The sequence below is a fragment of the Spea bombifrons genome, chromosome 6 (genome assembly GCF_027358695.1).
Source record: "Spea bombifrons isolate aSpeBom1 chromosome 6, aSpeBom1.2.pri, whole genome shotgun sequence".
NCBI classification, from domain to species: domain Eukaryota; kingdom Metazoa; phylum Chordata; class Amphibia; order Anura; family Pelobatidae; genus Spea; species Spea bombifrons.
The window spans coordinates 26,424,180-26,434,151 of NC_071092.1; the positions used below are offsets into that span (position 1 = coordinate 26,424,180).

At 40.8% G+C, this 9,972-nt stretch overlaps 1 long non-coding RNA gene across 1 annotated transcript; it reads right to left on the reverse strand.

Annotated features, from left to right (window-relative positions):
* Positions 1 to 4,034: 4,034 nt before the first annotated feature.
* On the reverse strand, positions 4,035 to 8,282 carry LOC128500045 (uncharacterized). Its single transcript, XR_008354881.1, has 3 exons — positions 8,209 to 8,282; positions 6,175 to 6,212; positions 4,035 to 4,208 (listed from the first exon to the last, which is right to left on the reverse strand). It is a non-coding gene; the product is annotated as an uncharacterized LOC128500045 (long non-coding RNA).
* Positions 8,283 to 9,972: the final 1,690 nt, after the last annotated feature.

Consider the following 9,972-nt stretch of genomic DNA (forward strand, 5'->3'; position numbering starts at 1 on the left):
CAAAGGGTAACTACGGCAACCACAGGGTCCAATCAGGGATCTCCTCAGTAGACCTAATTGGGACCCTCTAGTATATCAAGTAGTGAAAGTAAGGAGGAGAGAGAGGGGAGAGGAGGAGAGAAATAGAAAGTAAAGAGACAAAGGAACATCACTAACCTGGAGCTCTCAGGGAAGGTAACTATGAACATGCATGTTTGAATATTGTAAATAGGAAGTTATATATATGTATTTGTTGTAAGTGTGTAAATTAATGTGGGGATTATTTTTATTGTACTGTTATTTGTATTGTTTTATATTTGGAACGTTCTAGTAAAAGTTTGAATTGTTATATCATAGCCGCATTGTGGATTCTTTGATATCCTGTTGTTGTTTCCAAAATATTCTGTTGCATTCTGGAAGAAGCGAAAGTTTTCAGTTCAAACCTTAAAAGTTAGAAGAGATAGAACAGGGATTGTTTAACTTAATAAGCCAGTGGGTGGGTTTATCGGTGCATATTTCATAAGTGTATCCATATACCCATTCACCTGGATAAGTGTAGTTATTGTAGCTAGAAAACACATTAGCCTTCAGGAGATATATCCGAATACATATTGTGATTTCATTGATATGTGTTTGGATGTATCTGTTGTTGGATCAGTTGTAATCTTAAGCACATAACACATTCATAAATCTGTTAAGGGCCCCCGCCCCCACCATCCCACCCCCAACCCATCTATCCCTTTCTCACAGTCCCCTCTCCCTCCCTGCCCCCCCTTCTCACAGTCTCCCCTCTCCCTCCCTACCCCCCCTTCTCACAGTCTCCCCTCTCCCTCCCTACCCCCCTTCTCACAATCTACCCTCTGCCTCCCTACTCCCCTTCTCACAATCTACCCTCTCCCTCCCTACCCCCCTTCTCACAATCTACCCTCTCCCTCCCTACCCCCCTTCTCACAAATCTACCCTCTCCCTCCTTACCCCTCCTTCTCACGATCTACTCCCCCCTTCTCACGATCTACCTCCCCTTCTCACGATCTACCCCCCCTCTCACGATCTACCCACTCCCTCCCTACCCCCCCTTTGTAGGTCACTTACCGTCAACTCCTGTGTTGGGAGCGTGAGGCATTTGTCTCGGGTGCCGGCGCTTCACTGCTCAGTGTGAAGCGCCGGCACCCGAGACAAACGCCTCACGCTCCCAACACTGCACTCTGGGCAGCGCTGAGGCAGGCGGCGGCGGCGACGATGACGTCGGCAGCAGCGGCAGCGGGGTGAGCGGAGGCATCCTGGATTTCTGTCAGTCAGGGGGACCCAAGAGTTGCCGAGCGATCGTTTTCACCAACCGCTCGGCACCCCTTGGGCCCCCTGCGACCCCCCGTAGTTCCGCCACTGAATAATTAACTCAGTTGCAAACACCTAGTTTAGTGTGAGAGTCTTATAGCTGTTTATAAAGCTTATGCTTCAACTATCTTGTTTATGTAAGGTAAGCATAGCTAAAATGGAGATATAATTCTACACCTATGCAATACATAGAGTACTTTTTTGATATATGGAAGATAAGTAGTGCTCCTTAACACTTTTGCTGCCTTTTGCTTTCTCAATGAGAAGGAACTTTTAAAAAGCATACTAACCATCCATAATAAACTGCAACAAAATGTTCACATTTCTTAATGTATAAATAAAAGATCTATTAGTGTAAATACATTCTTGAAAATAATATACTAACAATACAGTAAATTAGTCTGAAAAAAACCAATTGAACCCATTCACTCAACTTTCAACATAAAGTGCCACCCGGAAATTCAAGCTGTGCTGAGAGCTCTCATTCTGTGATGTATGACTTTTATATTTTTGTGCAGGAGACTTTTTAGTCTATTTTGTAGAGGTTTTATTTCTAAAATAAAGTTTTATTAGAATATTTCTAAAAGCTGGATGCTATGTTTTTGGAGTGATAATTGAGTGTCTTATGCATACCTGGGAAATCTCAGAGTTTGACCCTGAGTCTCATAGTCTTTGCCCTAAACTCAGGGTATTGGGGCAAATCGTCAGGGTCACACAGTCTGGAACGGACTCTTCCCATTCTACTCTACCTTGATTCTGTATAAGACTTCCAATTAGTGCTTTTGCTACTAATACATCATGGTTCATACCCCTGCTTGAGTACAGGTGACTCAGGTGTATGGTTAAATAATGACAAGTCAAGGCCTCCGTGAGTGCTGGTATTGGAGCCATTTAATTAACAGACTTTGTGATTCACTGCTTAGAATCTTTACAAGAGGTGCTGGGAGGACATGTGGGTCTTTAAATGCATGTGCTGCTTGAGGGTAAATCCAAAACTCATACATTTACATGGGGAATGTTTATGTCTAAATTCCATGTCATTGATTTGATTTAGTTTTGGGTTTGTAGATTTCAGCTGGGTAAAATTAGGTAAAATCAGACACCCATGGGATTTTTAAGAAGCTTAGTCCCATGGTCTGTTTAAGGATACTGAAAGTTTACTCCCATTGCTACCCAAGTACCCCTCTATATCTCCACTGATTGGTTCAGTGCTTTAAGCTGGCTAAAAAGCATTGTCTCTTTGGCCTTTGGATCCTTGTGGACACTTGTATGGACCTATAGATCAGAAAGACTGCCCAGTATAGTTCATGCATGAACTGTGCTCCCCCTTAAAGGGACGCTTCAGTTATCATATGCACTTTAATGTGCTTCTTTAATGGGGTCATTCTTCTTTAATATGGTCAGAGGTCCCAAGTTTGCAAAATGGGCTTCAGGGATATTGGGGGTCTGCGAGCTCCACCCCCAAAAGCAGGAAAAACTTCATAAATTTAATGCTGTGGCAATATTTACATATGTATAGTGTTTATCACACACACATATTACTTTTGTATGTTACAATGTGGTTTAGTGCATTCTCTGTTTTGCCTGATTATGTGTATTTTAGAATTTGTTGGTTAATTCATGTAAGAATATTCCCTTCATTTCAAATTGTTAGAAATACATATAGTAGTCCAAATTAGACTTTAACACAATTTGCCAATTTTCAAATGTTCAAAAACAAATAGGGACCTCAAAGAAACAAATGCAAAGGAAGAAGAGAGCTCGGAATTGTCTATTGCATTGTGTTACTTTTTCACTCTAACTCTTACTCATGCTCTCTCACACTAGCTCGCTCTCTCACGCTTTCTTTCAAAGGCCCCCCTACCTTCTCCTCTGATCGCTTTCTTGTGCCCATCTCCTTTTTAGCAGCTCTGCTTCTTCTTGTGCATCTTCTTGTTCTTCTGTCTCCATCTCCTTCTCCCCTGTATCAGTTCTGTAAAACACGCCTATTGGAGCGGTTCCTCAACAGGGAATTACTCCCAGAGGCCAATATATTGGACAAATTTGTGTAAATCCGTCTGCATTATTTTGGCATCTTGGAGTACTTCCGCAAAAGGGTGGAGCCGAGGCGCACCCCGTGGGGACAGCCTCTCCTCATTTCTCCAATCTGGAGAAAGGATGTGTGCAGAGGCTCCACCCTTTTGTGTAAGGCCTAGTTAGTGGAGTTGATACGGGGAGAAGTGTATGATGAAAGTCACTTGTTATTCCTTATTTCAGGTCTATGATTTTTCAGTGATCGGCCGTGCATCGGGAATTTTCTTGTATGTGTCAGTGAATTGGAAGAAACAACTAGAATTCCAGTAGACTGGAATTTCTGAGTGACTTGGGGCCTCTGATAGGGTAGTCGGGGGCATTAAGCTGCCCTTTTAAGTTATTCCAGCATTTCACTTTAGCCACCCCTTGTAAAATGGCTTCAAATAATTACAGACTGAAAAACAAGGACAGGTAGTTTTAATAGATGAATTTACTCATTTTAAGAGCTGTTAAGGTGATATTTCTCTTTAAAAAGTGTATTGCACATATTCATAAGCAATGTTCCATCTAATTTTTCTTAGGTGGCATGCCCAGAAAACTTCTCTTGTGCAAAATATTTCCCAGAGCCAATTTTCCGCGCCGCATGAAGTATCAAAAGAAAATAATATATATTTTTTTTTATTGGGAAAATAAGTATGTTCATAAGTATAATGTTTATGCGGAATCTGGCACAACAGTTTCTTCATCTCTCCTGTCTTATGGTGATTTCCAAAGAATGTGTCTTCTATTTAGGGTATCTCACTGTACAAATGTGTTGCCTTGTCTTGATGAAGAAGGTAATGCTGATTTTCAAGGTCATAGGGGGTACCCATGCCTTGAGACTGATAAAAAACAAACAAACAAAAAACAAATAAGTATTTGTGTGTGAAAGATAGGGGAGTGCCCCCCCCCCAAAAAAAATGCCTGGCGAAATATTTTCATTCCCCTAGGGTCTCCTCCCCATCTTTATGTTATAAAAAACAATAAAGAAATATTAATAAAGAAATATTACATATCAAATGGATGGCTGAGCATTCTGAGATGTGCATTCTACAGCAGCTACAGTACCAATCTATAATTATATAAAAGCTAACATTTGGCATCCTAGTTGTATTCAGGCTGGCTGAGAGTCATTGGAAGTGTAATCTCAACAGCTGGTGTATTAACTTACCCTGGCTGCAATACATGTTTGAAATAACCTAAATTGTGTCTGCAGCATGCAAACTGTGCCTTTGTCTGTTAAGGAACAGCTGCCAGAGTGAAGGGGAGGATATCAGCTATAGGGAGATCAGACCAAACCACCCTGACAGCCAGGGCCGGCCCAAGACATACTGCCACCTTGGGGGGAGTTTAAAATGCCCCCCCCTTATCTACCCTTCCTCTGCCCCCCCATTATCTACCTTTCCTCTCCCGCCCCCCCATTATCTACCTTTCCTCTCCCTCCCTATTATCTACCCTTACTCTCCCTCCCTATTATCTACCCTATCAACCCCCCCCCCTTTGTACTTACGTTTCAGCAGTCCTGCGGCGAGTCTCCCTGCTCGGTCTTGGTGCCAGCTTGTAATGCGGAGCACCGGAAATTACATCATCTTCCGGCACTCAGCATTACAAGCTTGCACCGTGACCGAGTTAGAGGGCTTGCAGAGGAGAGGGGCGAAAATCACTCGGCGCCCTCTCTCTCTTCCGCTTTAAAAAAAAAAAAAAAGGGCTTGGAGCAGCAAAGTGCGGCCCCTTCAAAAGTGCCGCCTGGAGCAATTGTCCCACTCTGCTCCATGGTAGGGCCGGCCCTGCCCTCCCTCCCGATGCCAGTATATGGTATTCTGCTTGTTTTACTGAAACACTGCTTCACTGATCCCTGAGGAATAACTGTGCCTTTCAAAGAGGGTAACACGGTTTAAGAACTGGAAGTAAAAGAAGGAAAGAATAAAAAAATAGTGTATTGTAAATAGGGTGACAAGAGGGCTTGTTTAAGGCTAATCATAAAAAAATCGTGTCCTGCAGGGCAGTAGGATTTTAGCTCAGCATTCAAATAAACTGTACATTTTCCACAGAGGGAATCCAGTTTTAAGTAAATTGGGGGAAAAGCTTGTTATGAAATTCACCAGCGAAATTTATTTATGAGTTCCATTTATCTTGAGGGCTGAATGCAATACAGTTTCAAAGGGGTGGGTGCTGCATATATTCAGTAGGAACGTAGTTTAGGTAGTGAGGTAAATAGGTGCTTACAATTTTCATAGCAAATGTAACATGCTATCTGATCAGCCTGCGCAAAATTTCTTGCAGTGGCGCTTGTGATTGCTCTCCGGAGTGGTCACAGTGCGTCCTGGGGATGTTTTTTTGGTGTCCCTGAATGGCTCGATATCATTGATTGCCTCCTAAGCTCTTTTAAGTCAAGTGTCTGCCCCATAGAGTGTATGACAGACATTAACGCCCTAGGGAGGGGCCACTTGGGGCCCCTGCTGCTGTTCTCTGTGTTGCAACACCATTGAAGTGAAGAAAACTATCTTACATCGGTTTCTAAGCTTGTTTAATGCCATCAGTCACTAACTGACCATTCTTCTGTGATGTTATTAATCATTAAGGGGTTAAGTGCCCAAAAGGATGCATTAAATTAAGTCTTAGAAGACTAAAAGAGGAGCTTGAGACAAGAAAGTTTTGGTGTGTGTGTTGGGCCAGGAACCATTGAATGCAATATTAAAGATTAAGAAGAATGGCTTGGATGAATTAATAAACGTGTGGTCATGATTGTCTCATTAACCGCAAACTAGTGCTATATACTAGGCAGTAACACATAGAAGACAATATTACCTCCTGCAGTGCTGGATTTGGAGCACAATCAGTTGTAGCTGAGGAAAAATAATGAAACTTGTTACATTTCTACCCCATAGTAGCACATAGTAGCCCAACATGCACAAGTCTATTGTACAATTCAATTTCAGCATATGAAACACAGTTAGTGCAACTTCTGGTCTAAATGGCAACATAGAAAAAAAATGCCATCTCAATCTGTGGGTTTAAAGTCATTCATTGTTTCAATTCGGCTGTTTGTTCATATAACATGCATGTAACCTTTCTTTCAAGTTGCATGGACTAGGCCAAATTACCCACTAGCCCTGTGTCAAGGGCAGTTTGGGGGAACCAATGTTTGTTTAAGCTAACTGTAAGCCCTGTAGTATTTGTCCTTACTCAAGGCTGACAACCTATTGCTGTGTATTGAGTTTGCTGAAACTCCTATATACCGTGTTTGCTCAGTTATAAGATGATCCTGATTATAAGAGGACCCCCCAAAATCTGAATATTAATTTAGGAAAAAAAGAAAAAGCCTGAATATAAGACTACTCTATAGGAAAAAAGTTTGACCAGTAAATATTAATTCATTTACACTATGTAAACTATTTTTTCATATTTAATAAAAGCTATGATTGAGAAATATATCGTTTTTGTTTTTATTATATGCCACTCTGTCTCCAGAAATACCTTATACCCGTATATGCCACACTGGCATTTCAGGAGGCAGAGTGGCATATAGGGGGTTAAAAGGCATTTCAGGAGACAGAGTGGCATATAGGGGGTTAAAAGGGATAACATGGGTCATTCTGCCTCCAGAAAAGCCTTATGCCCCCCCATATAACACTCCCCCCGATTAACCAGTGCTTCTGACTCCATGGTGTCTAGTGGGGGCAGCGGGTGGAGGCCGGCGTTAGTTCTGGCGGGGCTTCTATGATTGAGCACCGGAAGGTCATGTGACGTCTGTGCTCCATCATAAAAGGCCCGGCAGAAGTGTCAGCAGTAGCGGGGGTTGTCTGTGTCCATCGAGCAGAATTCCGAGCGCTGCTGGGAATTCTCCTCTCTGGCAGCTGGGGAAGGTCTGTGCGATGCACATAGACAATCTCCGCTGCTGCCAGCACTTTCGCCAGTGCTTGGTGATAGAACCCCCGGTGGAAGGGACAGCAGCAGCAGAGATTACCAGACAGGAGGATCCAGGTCCCCTGCAGCACTGCGGGGGATCTGGATCTTAGTCTCATAGTCAGACCTCTATTTGAGATATGATTATAAGACGACCTCAATTATAAGACGAGGGGTATTTTTTTTCTGAAAAAAACCTTGTTTCATAATTGTATAGCATTAAATTCTGATTGACGCTTTCAAACTTTATTGTTTTTACCTGTATGCTTACCCAATGTATGATGATGTGTCTGTAAAAGCTTTTAGCATGATCAACTTTAGAACTAGGTATGTGTGAAAGGTTGAGCTTGATGGACTGAGGTCCACATCTTCTTGTTTCCCCTCTGAAGAGAGGAACCAATTAAGCATTCAAGGAGAAGTAATGTACAGGAGGCCAATGGACCTTCCCCACTAAAAAAATGAATAAATAAAATCCAGTGCAATTGTGAAGGAAAATCAAAAGTGCTCTTGCAGCCTTAGCCCCCGGGCATTTTATAGTTTTTTCTCCATCTGCCACCCAAAAGCCTAGGCTTGATGGAAAATTGTATATCATCAACATACCAACGTGTAGGGACAGATATACCACTTAACATTTCAAATTTGTTGAGTATGCCCAAGATGGACAATCGTAAGGCTATACGATTGGGTTTTTTCCCACTCATAGGTACTACACTTGATCTTAGTCAAAAAAGACAAGAAACATTTGCTGGGGTAAAATGGTGGAGACAGCGTGGTGACTGGAATAGTCCTTTTGAGAATATAATTACTCCCCAATATGTTTAGGGTTAACTATTTTCGTACTGCATGCTATATCTCCCTGGTTGGCTGGATGGTCTCCTGCCCATTGTGTAAAAAAAAGGACTTTGAAACTTTGTTTTGTTAATTCGATTTTCTCACCTTTTCTTTTGTGACATGTACAAACCATAGCCAAAATGATCACACCCACAGCTGCAGCAGTGAAAATAATAATAATCAGTTTATGGTATTGAGACTTGTTTCCTTGATTTTCCTCTGTTTTATTACGACCTAGGAAAGAACAAATACAAAATAATGATTGAGAAAAATGAAACATCTGCTGTGTACAGCTTTTCTAAGAGCAATACGGAGGACAACAGCCAGAGTAACTAACTATAAATCCTATCAATGGAGATAAGACTGTGCTGTGTTCGTTAAAGGAAACCACTAGGACAAAACAATCTGGTCCACTACAGCGGGAAAGAACCTTTAGGTTTCTGATCCTCTTGCCTTCCAGGAATATATGAGCTTTGCTCATGTCTCTGTAGTTATTACTTTTCCTCTAACCCATTTGAACAACTGTCAGTGTCATTGGAGGCTTCAAACAGCCCATATAAGCACTTCTGTGCTGAGCTGTTTTGCAGCTCCATGCAGGATATTCATATAGCAGCCAGTTCAGATCCAATAATGTTGTATAGAGAGCATTTTGGTTTCACACACTTGATCTTTAGAAAGTGTAATTTATGAAGGCGTGTGTATGAGAGTTGCATTAAATATACATAATCCTTTGATGTCTAAATAAACTAATCTCAGATATACCTGAAATAACTTCCCAAAAGTTTTTTAGTTAATATGAATCTATTCAATCGCAATAAAAGACAATATCAACTTTATACAGAAATATGATCCCCCCAGACAAATTCCCTGGGATGAAAAATTCATGAATCTACCGTGACTCCAAGTACCCCAATATTACCCAGTAGATTAATTTATTGCAGTCTGTATGAATGCAGTATGAATGTTTATTTATTATATGTATGGTTTCTGTTCATATCTCTGGAAGTGACCTCCAAAGTCTCACTGGCTAACTGTTTTTATGTCTATGAGAGCTATTTAAAATACTTGTATATATATTTGGATTTATGACTTTATACATTGGGTTTTCTTTGTATAAAATACCTTTTAAAGAAAAAAGTATATTATGTACACAATGCTGCTGCTGATAATGACTATTTTAAGGTCATTCAACTAAGAACATTAATATGGGAATATAATAAAATGTGGTATCAATACAGAACATTTGACATTACATTTTGACACATATTTGCACAAATTACACACAACAGATTCAAACACATATTTCATGATTATTATATTTTGGCACATATAACAAATATTCCTTTTATTTTGTAGTAGGCATAGGTATGTAGGAGCATTGTGGTGGCTTCAAAATTATATAGCATGTTTTATTAGTGCATGCGTGTATGATATTAATGGATTTATAACCCAAAAATGGCTGTGATCTGCTTTGAGTAGGTGTTAAATGGCAGTGTCAATTCTGGGTCAAGAAGGATTTTTTTTCCTACAACTGCAAGAAATGAACAGATGTGGGAAAGGCTGAACTTTATGGACGCAGGTCTTTTTTCAGCCTATGTAATATGTAACAATGTCATTTGATGTCTTCTGCTCTCACCCTGCAGAAAATGAAGGTTGTTATATACAACTCATTTGAAAATTCCTCTTAGGCTGTCATGCTATATTAAAACCCCAAGTGTGTTCGGAGCTCTGAGGGATGTAGAGGACTTCCTATTCCTGCATGAAGACATCTAAAAATGTATATATTTTCATGTTTATCATCAGTATCACTTCCTTTAGAAGTAAAGTGTGGTATGGGCACAGTGCTTTCAGTCTTTTCTTGGCTGTCAT